The sequence below is a fragment of the Thunnus maccoyii genome, chromosome 5 (genome assembly GCF_910596095.1).
Source record: "Thunnus maccoyii chromosome 5, fThuMac1.1, whole genome shotgun sequence".
Taxonomy (NCBI): Eukaryota; Metazoa; Chordata; class Actinopteri; order Scombriformes; family Scombridae; genus Thunnus; species Thunnus maccoyii.
Genome location: NC_056537.1, coordinates 19,507,075 through 19,525,589, shown reverse-complemented (window position 1 = coordinate 19,525,589; position 18,515 = coordinate 19,507,075). Strand labels below are relative to the sequence as shown.

At 38.9% G+C, this 18,515-nt stretch overlaps 1 protein-coding gene across 20 annotated transcripts in view; it reads left to right on the top strand.

Annotated features, from left to right (window-relative positions):
• lrrc4.2 (leucine rich repeat containing 4.2) overlaps positions 1 to 18,515 on the top strand; it is a 52,159-nt gene that overhangs the window by 21,026 nt on the left and 12,618 nt on the right. For 14 of the 20 annotated variants that reach the window (XM_042410667.1, XM_042410668.1, XM_042410671.1 and 11 more), the window contains 2 exons: positions 11,027 to 11,113; positions 14,216 to 14,315. The exons of 2 other annotated variants lie outside the window; for them this stretch is intronic. The gene's annotated coding sequence lies outside the window, so the exon portion shown is untranslated. The remainder of the gene's footprint in view (positions 1 to 11,026; positions 11,114 to 14,215; positions 14,316 to 18,515) is intronic. 4 more of the 20 variants (XM_042410672.1, XM_042410666.1, XM_042410659.1 and 1 more) reach the window with 2 other exon arrangements.

Below are 18,515 nucleotides of genomic sequence, written 5' to 3'. Positions count from 1 at the left end.
TAGCACAGCTGTCCCTGTCATGCATCATTCCTCTGGTCACATCCTCCCTACTTTATCCATCTGCTCAAGGCATGTGTTGTGTGTGTGTGTGTGTGTGTGTGTGTGTGTGTGCATATGTAAAAGCTTGCAATTGTAATCCTTACCCTGCTACATCAGACCAGGTTTTCTCTGTCACATCAGCAATACCCAGAGGAAAAGGCTGAGGCTGCATGTATGTGTGTATTGTTGTGTCTAAGTTTGAAAACTGATGGACTGTATTTTAAAGGGAATGACAGTATGAAGAACCAAATAGTGAGCTGAAAGCTGAGTATACTGAATGGAGCTACATGATGTTGGACTTAATGCACTCTTACATTTTATATATTACATTTTAACACAAGTCAAAACTCTCCCAGGCAGCCGGAAAATGTTTGGAAATAGGGGCAAGTTCACATGAAAAGAGTGCTGTTAAAAGAGTCAAAGTGGCTGAAGCAAATGGAGAGTATTGTCACTGCTCTGCAATATTAAAAATCACTGAATGTGCACTCAAGAAAGGGGAAGTGTAGGTTAAATGCTTGGGTTTGTATTTGCCATTATAAAGGTTTGCAACGCATTGAAATAACATTAATTGTGTAGAGAGAGTATAATTATAAAATCAATAATAACTATTACTGTGCGCACAGGATGAAAGATCTCATAGAATTGTGTGGATCGCGGTCTATTAAAGGTGTGAAAGACAGAGTAATTGAAGAGCTATTCATTTAGGCGTGTATTTAGAAAGAATGTAAACAATCATCACATGCAGTAAGAAGGGCCCAAGAAGCTGTGCCAAATAATATGTGTCATGCAAATGAATTTGGAACTGGGTTACATTTGAAAAAGGCGTCAGACAACAGTAGTAACAGCAGATTCCCTTTTTCCGTCATAACATCCCGGGTATGTCATGAATTACTGTGAATTCCAACATAGTAAATTGAATTGCTCAGTCTCACTTAGAATCAGTGAAAGATTAGATTTATTATAATATATAATAGAACTATTAAATGAAATTTAATGATGCCGTTTGAATTTTAGACAGTTTAAAACATTGAGATTTCTTCTTTTCTTGAAATTTTAGGTCATCACAAAAACAAAGAGGATGTGACAGAAAATATGAATTACAATTACATGTATTCTCTTCTTCTTTTTCATCCTTTGTCCCCATTTGTGTCTGTTGTCTTCAGTCGCTTTCATTTGTCTGTTCAATTCATTAATGAAGCATGGCCACACTGAATAATAGACTCATTTGGCACAGGTTGTGATGTTAAGACAAGGCGTTTGTCTAAGCATTCAATAGAGAGCAAAATCAAATGGGGGAAGTCATTTAACTCACAATATTACATATTGGGCCTTGTCCATTAATAACCAACAATGAATGTTTATTCATTTCATTCTCCAGAGTTTAGCAGATCTATTTGCAGGGTAAACATGCTTTTTAATTTTATACAGAGGAAGCTGATTTTCCAGCTTTTATGACTTGAATGGCAATATGCAGTTTGCGGTATGTGGCTTTTCTTCAGTTGGCCGTTCTGTGTATCAAGGATGGTCACTTGGTCACTTTCTTTCTGTATGTTTTATGCTCCAAGCTCTGACAAAGCTATATTCATAAAATGGTTCACAGACTTTTGTTTATCCAAAACTCTAAATCTATTCAAAAATATTCTAGTGTAAAGCCAACCTTAGCTTGCAATGGTCAAAGAAGGAACATTGTAAACAGGATTTGAAAAACAGATTGTTAATAGCTACAAGATATGATGTGAAACAGAGATGGAAATTGTGCAGCCTGATCTACCAAGTCCTGTAAACAAGGGCATTATAAAAAAGTGCATTTTCCAACCTTGAAAAGCTTAAGTGAAGGAGGCATGGCTACAAATAGGTAGCAGTCCAATATCAAACCAGTGTAGTTAAAAATGAATGTATTGTGACAAGGTAGTTGCATATATTTGCCTTTATCTTTGCAATCCAGTTCACGGCTCATGCAAAAATTAAGTCAAGTCAGGTTTATTTGTATATCACATACAAAGTCTCAGTGGACTTCACAGTCCCACGTCAGTAGTAGTTACTGATCCAGCACAGGCTCTCTAAGAAGAGAGAAAAATAGCACATAAGGAAAATGGAAGAAATAGAGAACTCTCCTCCTGGGGATTCAATAGGAGCAGTAGGTGGGGTAAAAAAACTTACATGCAAGTTATCATGCAGTATGATCAGTGGTGGAAATGATCATAAATTACTGGAGGAATAATACAGAATATGTTATAATATATTATAACTGCTACGTTGATTAAAGGACACATGTGACTCCTCAAGCTCCTTAATGGTGCAGTAGTCTCTCATGATAGATATCAAAATATGATAAATAGCAAAAAAGATCCAGACGAGATTGCTTATAATTTTAGATGGAAAAAGGAGAAAAAGAAGGTATTTTTTGGAGGAAAGACACAGAATATCAAATCAAGACAAAGAGAGACAGTATGTGAATCATATACTGTATGCCATAACAGTTATTCTGTGGCATAGACAGTTTTCATTCTGCTTGATGAACCTCACATCCTTCTCCCACCACATCCTTTATTCCCCTCTTCACTTTCCCCCTGCATGCTCTTTCAAGCGATAGCTTGACGTCACAACCTCACAGACAGACACACATGCACACACATCTGGACCTTTTCAGTTTTATACGCACACACACACACACACACACTCAGACATATTACCGCACATGCACGCGCATGCTCTCGCTCTCTCTCTTTCTCTCTCATACACACACAAACAATTTCACTTGCTCCTACTGTTCCCTGTGGCCTGTGATGGAACTGACACAATGTCTCATTTGATCAGTGTGAAACCATTGTCTGACATCTTTAGTGGAGATGGGGGCTTCAGGGTGGGAGGTTGAGGGATGCAATATATGAGCAGAAGTCAAAGGGAAAGAAGGAGAGATGAGGGATAGTAGTGATCAAAAGTGACCTCAAAGTCTTGGAGATTTCTCAATGAAGGAAGGAAGCTGATAGGATGACTAAAGGGAGGGACCGTTAGTAATAAGGCCCAATCTAGCTGGATGTTTTTTCTCCCCCAAGGCATTTGATTGTCACATGTGCAGCTGTAATATATACACACAGTCACACAGACACACACACAAAAACACACTCGCCTCACCAGGCTTCATTGGTTTAATAGTTTTTTTTTTTCCTCCACTGGCCTGCAGCTGGGAGGTCACAAATGATGAGACATGGCTTCAAGCTGCTCCAAAATCCAGTCACACATATACACCTCCCAAGGCCTGTAATTGTGAGTGTCCACAGTCTATATCTGTATTCATGTGTGTGTAAAGTGTGTGCAGTGTATGCGTGTGGATGTGTGAGACAGAGCATTTGTGTGGGACACTCTGCCCAATGTTCTGGAAAGGATGTCAAGAACACTTGGCTGTGATGTGTTACCATGTTGACCAGAGCCCAGCTGTGGTGGGGATTTAACTGGTTGTCATCATGTTAATTAGTGTTGTCATGATAATTTGAGTCTCCATGGCTGCGGCCACAGATTGCATAACAGGCCCCCAGTCTTCAGGACACATCTGGAACCTCTGATTGCCTTACAATTAGAATAAATAGAAGTAACACTGTCATCAGAATTGGATAGCCAAATATAAATAATATCTATAGTGGCCTATTGAGATGTGAGATGAAATTAGCCCAAGATATCACATGTGTGCATACAGGGTTCAGGTGTGTGTTGATGTGCGTGTGTATATATAAACCATACATGCTCTAAGCTGATTTAGTGGGAAGGGGCTCTGAGCAGTTATTAGATGTGATGGCCAGCAAACACATTTCACCACATTGTACACACAGCCTTCTACATCACTAGAGAGGGAGTTTGTGTGAGTACGAGGGATGGTGGTAACATGTTTATACTTTTTCTAAGCTGAAGCCAGATAGAATATGGAGGAAATACTTGTTTTTCTTTTGTAATGAAATACAGTATATTAGAAGTGACACTTGTCATACGAGTTTCATTTAAATTGATCAATTTCCATTTCCTCTTGGAATTTCCATTCCATCTAAAATGGAAAATTACAGTGGAGAAAAAAAATCCATTTTGTTAATATTTATGTCGGAATATAAAATTAAAGAGGCTTTCCAGTTATTTAGTATTGCATCTCCAAAAAGCTGGGGGATATGTAAGACAGATTTTAAAATAGAACGATCAGAATAGATGCAGAGGCCAAGATCTGACTGTCAAGATGTTGTCAAGTTGTAATCCTTAAAGGGGAACTTAAACATCAAAGTCTATTTACAGGTCTTGGGGAGTACTACTTTATATGTGAAAAAAAGTTGTATAAAGGCTCCAGATGGAGCAGTGCGCAAAGTGTGATAAATTGCCTCAGGTGATGTCATTCGAGGTATTGTCGGTTGGGGCTGCAGACTACAAGCCTGAAAATGAAAGAAAGTTTGTGTATTTGGAGTTAGAAAGAAGTGAGGTAACCAGACCTCTGTAGCTCCTCATCCTTGCTTAAATGAATTAAGTTGAGTTGCATTGTGGGTAATTTTGACAAGGAATGCATGGAATAAAAAAGACAATGGGCCTCATTCACTAATATTTGTGTAGAAATGTTCTTTGTGCAAAATAAGTGTGCATGCAAAATTACCGTTAGATTCATGACATGTGCGCACCGGCCAATGTTGTTCATTCCACCGTGTGCATGTTAGTGAATCAGAATCATTCTAAATTGACAGGCACGTGCCCGCTATTGGTAATTAGCATACTACTATGCCACCATTTCTCTATATAAGAAAAGCTCTGTTGGATTAGTGCAACAGTGGAGAGAGCTGCCACTCATTGCAAAGAGGGTTGTGATGGTAAAAGTGTAGAAAAACTTCACTGCTAGTGAAATGCCAACAATAGTTTCAGAAGTAGAAGACAGAAAAGGCAGATTTGACTGATAAACATGTCACTGGCACAACCATTTGGAGCCTGACTGTGAGTCCTGAATACAGCCTGCATACCTGTTGCACCACTATCATGCAGCACGTCTGTAACAAAACAAAAAATTGGTCAATGTGTAGATCTGTGAAATTGATCTAAATAAATCTCTACTGCTGCACCAGGTGCGCATCGTGTTTCATCTCTGTGCACAACAGGCTGTGATGTACTGAAAGTAGACCGCCCCTCCCTGTCAGGCTGTGAGGAAAACTGAACAGGCTGCTGGTTAACCAGCTGTATATATCACGACCAAATCTGATGGGGAAATTAATCGCTGTCACATTCCTTCCAATATGGAAATACCAATATATTATATATAACTATACACACACACACACACACACACACACACACACACACATATATATATATATAAAAGTGGGAACAAGACAATTTTAATATATTAATAATTTAATTACATTTTGATGATGATTTATGGAATACAAAATCTTAGCTATTCATGTTATAAGTGGTAAATAAATTGTATATTATTAGCAATTTCACACTTTTAAATGTTGTTGGTTTAAATGCTGGTTAGGTTTAGGCACCAAAACCATTTGGTTCAGGTTAGGGAAAGATCATGGTTTGGGTTAAAAAATGATCACTTGAAACGTGGTTTATACATCCTTAAAGTTACGCAACCTTCGTTGTCATGGCAACAGTAAACGCTACAACACAACTAAAAACATGTCCCGTGAAACAGGAAATGAACAGTGGTCTCCCGCAGCAAATTCCACTAAGCCATCCACCCAACCTGCCTCCTCCTAACAAAGCAAAAATCATCAAGTCACCTTATATTGACATCATCTAAACTGCGTCACTTCCCTGCGTCATAATTACTACCGCTGCTAGATGGCATAAACATAACTATAGGTCGTTTTTACCGGCCTGAATTTTAGACCTATACTGTTGTTTTTCTTGTGAGGACGGGCTGATCGATGTTATGGGAATGCAATACTAAGTCATTGGAGTACTCTTGTAATATTTCAGTCAGGTTGATTTGGTGACACCTTTGGTTACTGTGGTAACATCGAGGGCGGTTTACAGTAATACTTGCAAACACTCCTTGAGCAGCTACTTTGTCAGAAATATACCTTATTAGGACTCAGTGTACAACACGTGTTTTGCCAGTTCACCACTGTTAACGTAATGCAATGGCAGTAGGATGTTCTGTTTGCATTAGCAGCAGCTTCATACAGTTCTGCTACTGTTAAAAATGTGACTACTTAAGAGACTGATTTTACTTAAGTGATGTCACTCGAATAATTTTCTGATACTTGACAAAGCTTTGGCTAGAGCCACAAGACCTTATACAATTGTTTTCATAGATGACGTAATACTACTTGTGATTAGTAAATTGACTTTGACATGTAAAACTAGTGATGTGTCCCTTTAAGAGCAGTTCAAAGGGAGGAATCGTAGTTTAAGCTACTGCAAATGACGAATGTTTTATTAACTAAACATTGTTTACAGTATTGTCATTTCCTCGCAGGCACAATTATCATCAGGATGCTGATTGTCCCTATGCCAAATAGTCCAAATTTTACTCTCTGAAATCAGAGTAGGGTCATAAAAACATTCTTCTGTCCACCTACTTTTGTTGCAGACATTTTAGCTGTCATGTGCAAGGTCCTGGGACTGCAGGTGAGATTAGCTGTCATGCTAGAGAGAGCAGGTAAATAACTCCAGGACATCATGTCACACATTCTGGATGGAGAAGAAGAAAAGGGAGATTTCTTTAATTCCTTCACCAAGGGGTCGATGATCCATCCACCCGTGTAATGAGGTCTGTTAGCCAAATGAGCAGCCCTTGAAGTGTAAGTGCATGTGTGTGTAAAAGTGTGAGAGAGATACAGAGGACAGAGCTCACACAAGTGCATTTAAGTGCATGCTAATTTTCTCTCCATGCATGCACACATGTCTGTGTCTTTCATCACACGCGGCCTGCACAGGTGTTCTTCACAATCACTCATGGTGAGCAATCAGCCTCACATATGCTACGCCCATGAATGTACAGTAAATGTTTGGCTTGTCAAATGTAACTAAACATCAGCAGCTATTTTCTAGAATAGATGGAGACATCATTAGTCACAGCACTCCGCTGACGTGTTGGATAGATGCTCTCATGTGGAGCTATCAGCCGTAATCCGGAAGATGCAGTCAGACATGCTTCAAACCAATATAGCCACTTATTTTTGCAAGAATTTACATATGATCATTTTGTGAAGCTCCCTACCTGGTGAAGGCTGTAGACCTGTTTTACATAGGAGCTAATTGTAGTTTCCCGCTGCAGGCTGGATCCTGTGTTTGTGGAACGTCCCAGAGTAGTACTGCAGTCTGTGTTGACTTTAAGAGCCCACTGCTGGTTTAGTCCCTGATAGTATTTTAAAAAGGGCATGATGAATATGGTTTTAATTACCACATAACAACCAACAGAAATGACAAACAGATGCAATAGTAATGAAAGTATGTGAAAATTAGGAAAAAAGGAAACAAATCAAAGAAAAATAAAAAAGGACACCATTTCATTTTTGTAATATTGTATTGGAGTTGTTGCTTTTGTAAAGAACAAACAGACATTTCTGTTGAAAATGAAAATGAAAATGATCTCCAGAGAGTGTTTTTAATGAAAAGAAGAAAAAAAAAGTATTCTGATCTTCCTTTTTTACTAGCTTAACAAAAAAATCCCAAACTGAATATGAGTGTGGCTGACGTTTCCTGTAACAGCCATCCAGCCTTTAAACTATTATGTAAATGGCTGGACCTTTCACACATCTCAGAAGCAGCAGGGACCGGCAGTGACAAAGTAGCACACTGAGCAGGGCAGAAAAAAAAAGATCTAACTCGAGGCAGAGGCATGAAAAAGCCTTTGGAAACCATCATTGAATATGTCAGATACATTTTGCCTATTCACCACTTTCTACTACATAATCTGAAATATTATTGTGACTTGATACCTAAATACTGTTACAGCGAGTCTCTACAGTTCTTTCATGAAGGTTATGCAAAGCGGAGTTTTGAATAGCTAGTTGGAGTGTTCTTTCTTTCAAAAGATGGGTTTGCTCTTTAGTGATCATGAATGATGAACTTAATGTCACTTGGCTCTGTCCTCAACTCTCTTTGCTCTACCATCTGTTTTAAATTGTATAAATGGTGATGGAGGATGCTTACTGGTTAACGCCAGTGACACACTGCACTTACTTTTGTGTACCACCACTCATACTGTACACTTTTCTCTCCCTAAAATTAGATTAGATTAGATATACAAGATCCTGTGTTTTGGAAAATGGCAACCAGTATGGCAACTAAAGAACATTTTAAAAGGTTCATTTTGCCTTTTAAAGTGGAATGACAGAATTCTCATTGCTAAATATAATATTCTAACATTAAAAAAATCCACGAATACTTGCGTCAGCCAGCAGCATCCAGGTCAAATAGCCACTAAATTTAAAATGATGCTTAATATTTTGATCTCTGAATATTATAATTGCTTTACCAGGGTGATTGCAGTGTACAAGGCCTTATTCAAAGAGTTATTTTAAAATACTTTGCCATCCTGACTGACATTAATTAGGGAGAGACGTCTCCCTCCATTAAAATGTCACCACACAGCAGCACTAACACTTAATGTTTGTTAGCGAGTGTGTGTTTGAGATGGGAAACGGGTGTGAGCATACATTAGTACAATCAACACACGTTGTGTGTGCATATATATATATATATATATATATAGATAGATGTGAATGTTTCCTGGCTTGTATCAGTGTCTGACTCTCCTCTTTGTTTAGTCCATGTACAGCTGTGTGTGTGTGTGTTTCTGAGTATTCTGTCGAGGTAAGCAGTTTGTTGTGAGACAGCAGCAGGGATGCTCACACCTACACTGAGTCCTAATGAGGATTTTACTAAACCCACAGAGTCTACTATATAACTATACCAGCCCCCGTGGAAAGCCTGACACTGCAACTCCTGCCTGTGTGTGTGTGTGTGTGTGTGTGTGTGTGTGTGTGTGTGTGTGTGTGTGTGGCAAGCAAGAGTTATTGACACTTAAGGGGAAAAGGACTGGAGACAGAAAACGAAAAGGAGGATGGAGTGCAAGATAGAGGGGTATTAGAGGGGATGGATAGGGAGAAGAAGTGGAACTGGTTGGAGAGTAGATGCTAGATGGAGCAGGGGTTTATTAATATCCATTTGGGGTGGTGGGGACTGCACAGGGTCCGCTAATGCTTCTCTTGGCATTGACACAGTTTGGCACCCTTTCTGAAAAAGACTTCAGAAAGTGCTCTGAGTAACCCTGAAACACCAAGCAAACAGCCCAGAGTAAGAGGAACAGAGGGAGGCAGACTTTCATTTTATTTATTTATTTCTTACTAAAACACTCCTTTAAATAGTGCATAAAAAAACCCTGTTTCTCAAATACATCACAAATATATCACACAATCAATGCTTAACACTTATAACACAGTTAAAGGATAAGGCTGGCAATTTTCTATATATTTTCTTTATTGTCAACAAATCTCATGTGCAGAGCCAAACAATGAACTCTTCTTACAAGTATTAAGTACTTGTAAATCTACTGTATTGCCTTCACTGCAACAGTGTGGCTCATTGACGTGTTTCTAACAGTTTTTGGAAAACAACAGAGGTCTACGGCACAGAGGAATATGATATATCAGGGTTTGGATACACACACAATACTTGTAAGAAGGATCAATTCATTGTTGGTTCTGCTCTGCACATGAGATTTGTTGAGAATAAGAAAAATATAGAAAATCGCCAGCCTTATTTTTCAAACAGAAAACCATCAATGCAAAGATTGTTGTGTTCTAAGAAGATGGGTGCAGCATGGTTTTTAAAAATAATAGGATTTTACTTGTGAGTTAAGGCTCCCATTGTATATGCACTAACCAGTAATGGCATGGTGTAAGCCAGAGGCATGGTGAAGTTAAAGACTGTAATTTGTATGCAGTGAGAAGAGCATCTGGTCAGCCAATTATCATCTAATGGTTGCTCTTCATCCAGTGTTAACAATCTTCTTATCTGCACCCTGTCTGAGCACCACACAAAAGCATACACAAACACACATATATACACACACACACACACACAAACACACACACACTTTTAATCTTTGCTCGTGCCTTGCAGCTAGAAGAAGCGGCCTCCTCTCACAATGTGCAATGTACTGTACAATGAACCCCTTCATTTCCCCAATCAGCTGGAAGTGAAGATTCACAGCTTCTGTCTTTCACTTGTTCTCTCCATCTTTTCAGTTTAACCATTTCCTCACCGTTCCATTTCCTCCTTTTCACAACATCTCCTTAACACAATCTACCCTTTTTTCGTTATGTAACTGGGCAATTTGAGTCACCCTGCTCCGATGAAACTGCCTAAATAAAGACACTACACAGGGGGAGGAGTAAAAGAAGAGAAAGGGAGTAAAAGGGAGGGATGGAGAGGGAGCAGATTGCTTGCAAACTAATGACTTATTCTTGAAGATCAAACGGAACAGACTAAACAGATGATTCCCAGCCAAAGATACTTAACATTGCATAGCCTGTCTCCCATTCCTCAACTAATTCACAAGGGGGGTAATTAAAAGAAAAGCTATGAAAAACACTCAAACGCAGGCACACGCGCACACTGGCACACACACACATGCAGTCCTGCATTGTGGGAGGGCTGCCACACGTGGCTTTGATAGCATGAGTCTTTTATCCCCTTGGCAGCCTATTGCCTGTGTAAAACGCATTTACAGTGTCAATAAAAACCATTTCTAATCATTTGCCGGGCATCTGAATGTGTACTGCCCAAGGTGCTGTGACTAACACATTTCCCTTGTCTTTCCTACTTCATCTCAGCTCTTTTTTTTTTTTGTGCATACACAAACGCATGGATGCATGTGTGTGTATTCTCAACAACAACACAACAAAACAGCAGGCAGAACAAATATAGATGCTGTAAAATCCGCCTCTGGATACAAGACTGCTTATTGTGTGTGCGCTGTTAATGTGTCTCATGTCTTTTACAGAGACATGGATGGAGGTCTTTATTGCTGATTTAATCCATCCAAGGCTGATGGGGGTGTAATGGAGGTGGGAAAGCAAAGATAACAGCGGTGAGAAAAAAAAAAAAAAAAAATCCTGTAACATATTGATATTTTCCCTCTCCACATACACCTACACAAGAGATCTCACACAGACAAGACAGCAGACCTACACACACACACACATTCACCAGCATAAACTTTCCAACAAGCATGCGCATGAACACACCCATGTGCAAGCAAGCTATTTCATGCACGCACACCTCTGCCACTCCTCATATTGTTGAATCGATCAACACACGGTCTGTGCATTCTGGATGAAAATCCACTGAAGTTCAACCTGTTCTAATCCCGTGAAGGTGATTCCACACTGCAGGGCTGCTAGCAGCTGCTTGGTGTGAACGTGTGTGTATGCATGCATGCTGGCGTTACACTGTATTTGTGTTACAGTAGCTTTTATTTGAGTGCCGTTCCACTCAGTGTTTACAGGAGGGGAGGGCAGCGAGAGACAGCGCCAGTCCCTCTCCTCACAGGGGATCTTTGGTGCCTGAGTCTAAAAGCCAAACAGAACCTCAGCAGGGGTGCTAATGGGCCTCAGTGACAGGTGTGTGTATGAGAGAGAGAGAGAGAGAGAGAGAGAGAGAGAGAGAGAGAGAGAGAGAGAGAGAGAGAGAGAGAGAAAAGACAAAGAGAGAGACGATGTGAGTGCTATAACCTTTCAAAGTAGTAACATGGTCTAGTAAACATAATGCCATGGCACATTTACTTAGACCAGTAATTTCTATACCACCCCTTTTTTTCAGCACTGCATGTTGAGGTAAACTGCAGCATACACACTATATGTATTTGTATGAGTTGGTGACCTATGCAGTTCAATCATCTCAAAATGACCTGTGGGCTATGCTGGTGTAATGGGGTTTTAAATGTGGTGGGGAGAAAAGTGGCTCCCATCAAATTAGCCTTCCACTCATTCCCACTTAGAGCTTCAATAGCCACGCTTCGTCTCCTTAGCATGGATTGCCTCTCACTGCGCAACCACAGGCTTTGCACTGCTCCGTGCAGAGCAGCCAACAATGACCATCTTCACATTACACATGCATTTGGTTTCCAAGCCTCAAAGACAGTCAAAGACTGGTGTGTTAGAAAAAATGTCACACATTGAACATTAGACATATAGTCTACACAGCAGGGTTATGTGTATTCATATCTGTATTCTCGTTATTAGAGATCATCTAGTCTGCTTCATTTTCTGCGTTAATCCTCAATCCCTCAATAAAAAATAAAATACTTTAATTGAATAATTTGTATTTGTTTACTGTCATATCTCTAGTAGAGATGTGTATATAGAACTTTGCATAAATCATAATCCTTGCTTTCATCATCTGTGCTTACTACCACCGTGAATACCAACCACTGCCACCTCGTAGCCACCCTTTGTGTCATCATTAAACATCATGGTAATGGAGGGAGCATAATTAGGGGCTTTGGTGGTTGTAAAAGCTGTAATTATTGTGTTAAAAACTCCTCCTTTTGTCAGAATTTGCTCTCTTACTATTTAAATATTTACCACTGTGTTAAAACAAGACACGACTTAATTCACCCAGACTGTAGATAGAAACTACAAGAAAGGTTTTTTCTTGGTAGAAACTTAAATCTTTGTGATATGTGTATGTAACATATGTATAATGTTAACATTATGTGACTGCATGCCAGTTTATTATAAACAAATGATTACTCACCATTCAAATCAGATATAATTTACTCTTGGCTCTGCTGTCTTGTTCTTCTCTCTACCCATCTCACCCTTTCAAATGTTTGTGCAAACAAAGTCAACACTGGCTTCTCCAACACATATTCAGGCTCGATCCTCACTGTTGATCCAAAGTTTCTTGCCTAAGGCTTAGACTCCCACCTGAAACTAGGAAATACATATATTGGAAATATACATTACACAAGACTGTTGTCTTGTGTAATGTATATAATACTACCTCTACTACTGGAGCACAAATAGTATGCTGATGATTAATAACATTAACAATACATTGGCTTATGGCTTGGTATACCTAGAACATTTTGGAAAAAGTTACATTACATTAAACAGATAAAGTACAATCAACTTTACAGTTTTTAAAATTAAGTTTTATAAGACACCTATAGTCTGTATTTCTAGAGTGAAATCTTTAATGAATACAACCTCCTAAGGGAGACTGAAACCAATAACTAGTTAAATATGGATCAGTAGAAACTTTGAGCGAAGGTCTCTATGGACTAAAGTAAATTAACAGGCTTTGTGGGGTTATTGAAAGGGCTGAAACAGAATATGTGCGGCACTATAAAGTATGCATGCACAGGGAACTACAATGGCTCACATTCACACCAGATCCATTAATATTGCACATAATATATAATTTCATATACAGTGTTTTTTAAATGGTGTTAATGTTTCATTGTCTGTAATTGCTGTGACTATCTTCATCATTGGCTATCGGGTCAGGACACACTGTAACAAACAATAGCAGGGGACGCTGTTGTAAACCACAGAAAAGTGCGGTTCTGTATCAAGGTATATTTCAGAATAATGTAAAAAAACAAAACACTGGATCAAGTGCTGTTCTTTTTCAGAAGAGGGAACAGTTCACTTTCTGTATCGACTAGAGCCACACTGAATGAACTGTAACAGCCTAGTTATTAAAATCAATAGCAATAACTACAATTCCTCAATTTCAGATTGGCTCTTGACTCAATCAATGGATATCAAATTACCCTGCCTCTAGAGCGCATAATCCCCATCAGAAAGAGCAAGGTTAGGCCCTGAATATAGATCAGTGTAGAACATGCAGAGTGCTGTTCATAATGAAGGAGCTCATAGACAAATTACACAACAAAAGTCACTGCACTCTGCAGAAAACATGCGGGGCAAATCTACAGAATACAGGCATACAGTCAATAGTCATTCTTTTGCAAAATGGTTCATTTACACTGGCAAGTGCAGTATGGTTAGAAAGGCTATTCTATGATTATATGTGGTGAGGAAGACAAAAGTAAAAAATTATACATTAGTCTTTACCTGAATTTGTTGGTATGTTTGTTTTATTATAAGGCAAGGTTATTTTTCTTTTGCTTTCTTTAGTTATTTTTTACCAGTACAATTTTTTTTTCTTTTTGTTTCTTTAGTTTCCAGTCACGCTGACATGACACTGAAAACTGTGTTACTATTCACTGGGTTGAACATCATGCAGAAATTGAGCCGACAGCGTCTGGGGGAGAAAGACAGGTAAACACCTGCACTCATGTATTTGTAGACATTTTGAAGCCACGATGAAATGAGGCGCACAACAGTACACAATGTTTTAAATGATGCATGCAGAAAATACCAAATTGCTGCAGGGAGTTATGGTGACAAATATACTGGGTAGGAAGTCTTTAGTCTGCATTTGAGCAGTCTATCTCTTACACCGCAATATGGCGCTAATTGTTATATAACACCACAATATGTTGCCAAAATACAAAAGCTACATATGACTTCATCCACCCTCAACTCTGGACTGAACTCGACAGCTGTGCCTTCGTTCTGTGTCGGTGCAAGACAACAACATCAGATGAGCTTTTAAGAGAGATTTGAAGAGAAATACAACGTCCTTGCTGAACTGTTACTTATTTTCATCTTCCTTGTTTTTGTCCAATTTACTGCTGTAAATGAGACAACCGCTATGAACAATCAAGGATCTTTTTTTTCTTTAATTTTCTCCTTTTTTTTAACACCTCACAGCTTAAATGCACACTTTTATACCATGGGTGGTCACAATGGGACTCCGTGTGTTTTGGCATTTAATTGACTGAAAACCTTCTGTGATTTATAATCCCTTTGTTTAAAACCAAACAAAAACAAAATCAGTAACATTTCATAAAATAGTACAGAAAACAATCCCAACCTGATGAATCGTTAATAACTAGTTCCTCAATAACTCCGATCTGAGGACTATATATTAGATAATGATGAGTTACCAGAGAACAGAATGGGAGTTACAATACTAATGAATCATTAGATAATGATTATTTCATAAATATCTGTGGATAATTGTAAAAAAATCAAGAATAATGAGGGCCCACTTAGTAATGTAATATGATGTACCACTTTACTTGAGTGGGCACAAAAAGGTTAATCAGGAACAACTCATGAAGAAAGTGGTCAGTATGTCAACTCATAGATAATTATGAACTAATCATTACCTAATGATTCATTAATACAGTATCACCCAGTCTGTTCTCTTGCAACTCATCATTATCCGCTACATAGCAATTCATCAGTTATCAGGTTGTTACTGATTCGTTTCTCACTCATCACAATTTTGTGTAACTTATTGTAAAGTGTTACCCAAAAATGTTGCCGTCTACGCAGCAAAATAAGCAAACACGAATTAACAATGAGTACATTTCAAAACGTATTCTCTTTATTGGTAATTAAAATCCCTCTTCTTCTCAACAATAACCAGTGTTAGCTTTTTGCAATACTATTAGTGTTCAGTGTAAGGCACAAACTGGAACACTTTTGTTTGAGTTTGAGCAAAATGAAGACAGATAGGATAGAGAGATAGGATGTTTTTGTAATTAAAGTTATTCATCCATTCTTTCATTTTAACCTGCTATGAATGGGAAACCATGAAGCAGTCTTATCTGTGCTTACCTTTTGGAGTAAATTAAATTCAAAGCACATTGTGTTTTTTTCTTTTTTTTTTTTTTTTTTTTTGAAAAACCACACAAGAGCTCCCTAATCAGTTGCTCTATTCAATCAGTCAATTTTTCAAAATTTCATTACAAACCTTTGCTCAAGACAAAGACGGCACATCACTGATGTTATTGTGTATTGTTATATACGGAGACATTATGTGGTCAAAAATCCAGATTAGTCAGACTAGGTAAACCAATTGCATCATAAACTGTCTAATATAACCTACTAAAATCAGAGAGAGAGAGAGAGAGAGAAAGAGAGAGAGACAGAGAGAGAGAGAGCTCCATCATGATGACTCAACATCTTCAGGATGTATGGAATACAAAGATGTATGAAAGCTGACTGATGCTGTGTGCATAATGTGCCCTTTTATTGCTGTATTTCCAATAGACTGTGCAATTCAAGGGTGAAGAGGAGTAATTAGTTTCTGTATTGTTAAATCCTCTTGTTTCCTAAGAAACAATCCCTTTCCTAAGAAACTTGGCCCTGGGAGCTTGATACAAACAAACCCGCATACAATAGGATTCTTTCAGAGAATGGGCAGTATTTGAATGAGTTAGGATTAAGAAAATGAGTTTCATTTTAAGATTATTGCTGGCTGTAAATCATTTATTCTGCTCCTGGAATGAAAACTCAGTCGTGTGTGTGTGTGTGCGTGTGTATGTGTGTTTGTGCACATGTGCCTTTAGATGCCCTTAGCATCAGGGTGCTTGTAGATAAATGGCCGATTGGTATTGACTTCAATTTAGAAAATGCTGCCCTACACTTTTCTCTCTACGAAACCCTGGGGCACCTGGGGGGATATCCAGAACTGCTCTGCCAAAGGAAATGTATTACAGAGGGTCACCAGCTCCAGTTTGGGGGATTTACTGTATCTTCACACACACACACACACACACACACACGCACACACCTACATACACACACAGCAGGGAGGCCCTTGTACACTTGTCATGACAAACCCTATGATCTGTGTTGAGAACACACTGCTCATGCCGTCATTGTTGAAATACGGCAGTGACAGAGCGACTTAGTGTGACGACGGGTGACTGAAGGCTGGCCAAAGGCAAATATGTCACAGCTAGTTTAGACTTCACATCACATCCCTATACATGGTTCAGTTTAGATTGTATGATTCAACTTAAGATGTTTGTTGTTTAGAAGCGGAGGCATACTTGGCAGTGGCCCAGGCTTAAATGGATGAAAAGCAATAGGTTGAGATTACGCCTTGACAGTGTCCATAAGCCAAACCAATACTTAAACCTTGTGATTTGAGAGACAGGATGGAGCCTGCCATGTGTTTGGCTACTCCACAGAGATAACACAAACTGGGTGTTCATACAGAGAATTTTATTACAATCATATTCAGAAGCTGATAGCCACGTCCTCCTCAATCTGATGTCAGCGGGGAAAAGTGTCTCCCACTGCCCAAATTTGAATCTCCTTTAAAAAAAAACCCAGAGACTCTCTCTCTCTCTGTCTCTCTGTCTCTCTCTCTCTCTCTCACACACACACACACACACACAGCATCACTTCACGAGACATCAAACATTGACAAAGTCCCTTTTTAATGCTGCCTGTTGGCACAGTAACTCCGGGCTAACGAAGTCACACGCTGGCAGAATATTAATAACAGCAAGCCAATCACAGAGCTGCATGGAGAAAAGTTATTTGCATATGAGAGGTGAGGGAGTCCATCCAACACACTGCCTTCATACATCTCCAGCATAGTGGGTTGTGTATCTGTGTGCATGCTTGAGTGTACGTTTGTCACAAAAAGAGGCTGGCAAAATCTTGCAATGACTCATTTGTAAAAGTAGTCTTTCTTCTTTTTTTTTTATTTTGGCCATTGAAATACTTTAAGACAGGGCCAACTTTACTTTCTTCAAATCAGTGCAAATATTTCTAGTGGAGTACATAGGACTGTCAAATATTTTATGCCAAATAAATTCATTTCCCTGGTTCTGCATGGTGAGCAACAGCTTTGGGTTCAGGCTTGCGGTCTTTACTTTAAGCATTGAAACCAACGTGGTTCACTAGAATTTTAAAATGTGAATGAGCAACACTTTCCTCATCCCTTCCTCTCGACTCTGAGTACTACAGCTAAATGTACGTATATACAGTATTCTGTAGTGACTATAGACAAGCAGTTTTAAAGACTACCCCCCCACCCACTCACCCACCCACTCAGAAATACAAATGAGTATGTGATGAAGGTCATCAGTGCGCAAACAATGAGAGCTCTGTCCACATCACATGGGAAGTGAGGATGGCCATGTTTTATTTCAACCGCACAAAATCAATCATGGCGCTAATGGGATACACAAATATAATTAACTGGGTTTGTGCATCCAGACGTGAAAATAAAAATAGATAAATACAGCAACCTGTTGAAGCTTAATTTCCTGGTGGTGGTGGTGGGGGGCATTATTTATTTATTTTCCACAGAAGCGTGTAGCTCTGATTAATAGTGTTTACCATCATAATCACTGTTATCAGCAATTCCTCACATCCTTAGCATTACCTAATACTTATTTTAAACAAAGGGATCATGCTGTACAATAGCAGTATGGACTATATTATTGATGATATTTATTGAAAGTAACGAAACAATTGTGTTTTAGCCCAATAACCAAAATTATGCTATTCTTTCCAAATGGACAGCAATTGTTCCATGACACGCATGCCATGACTGGTGTAGTGATTTTTCAAAGATGGTAACACTGACTGCTGGTCATCATCTTA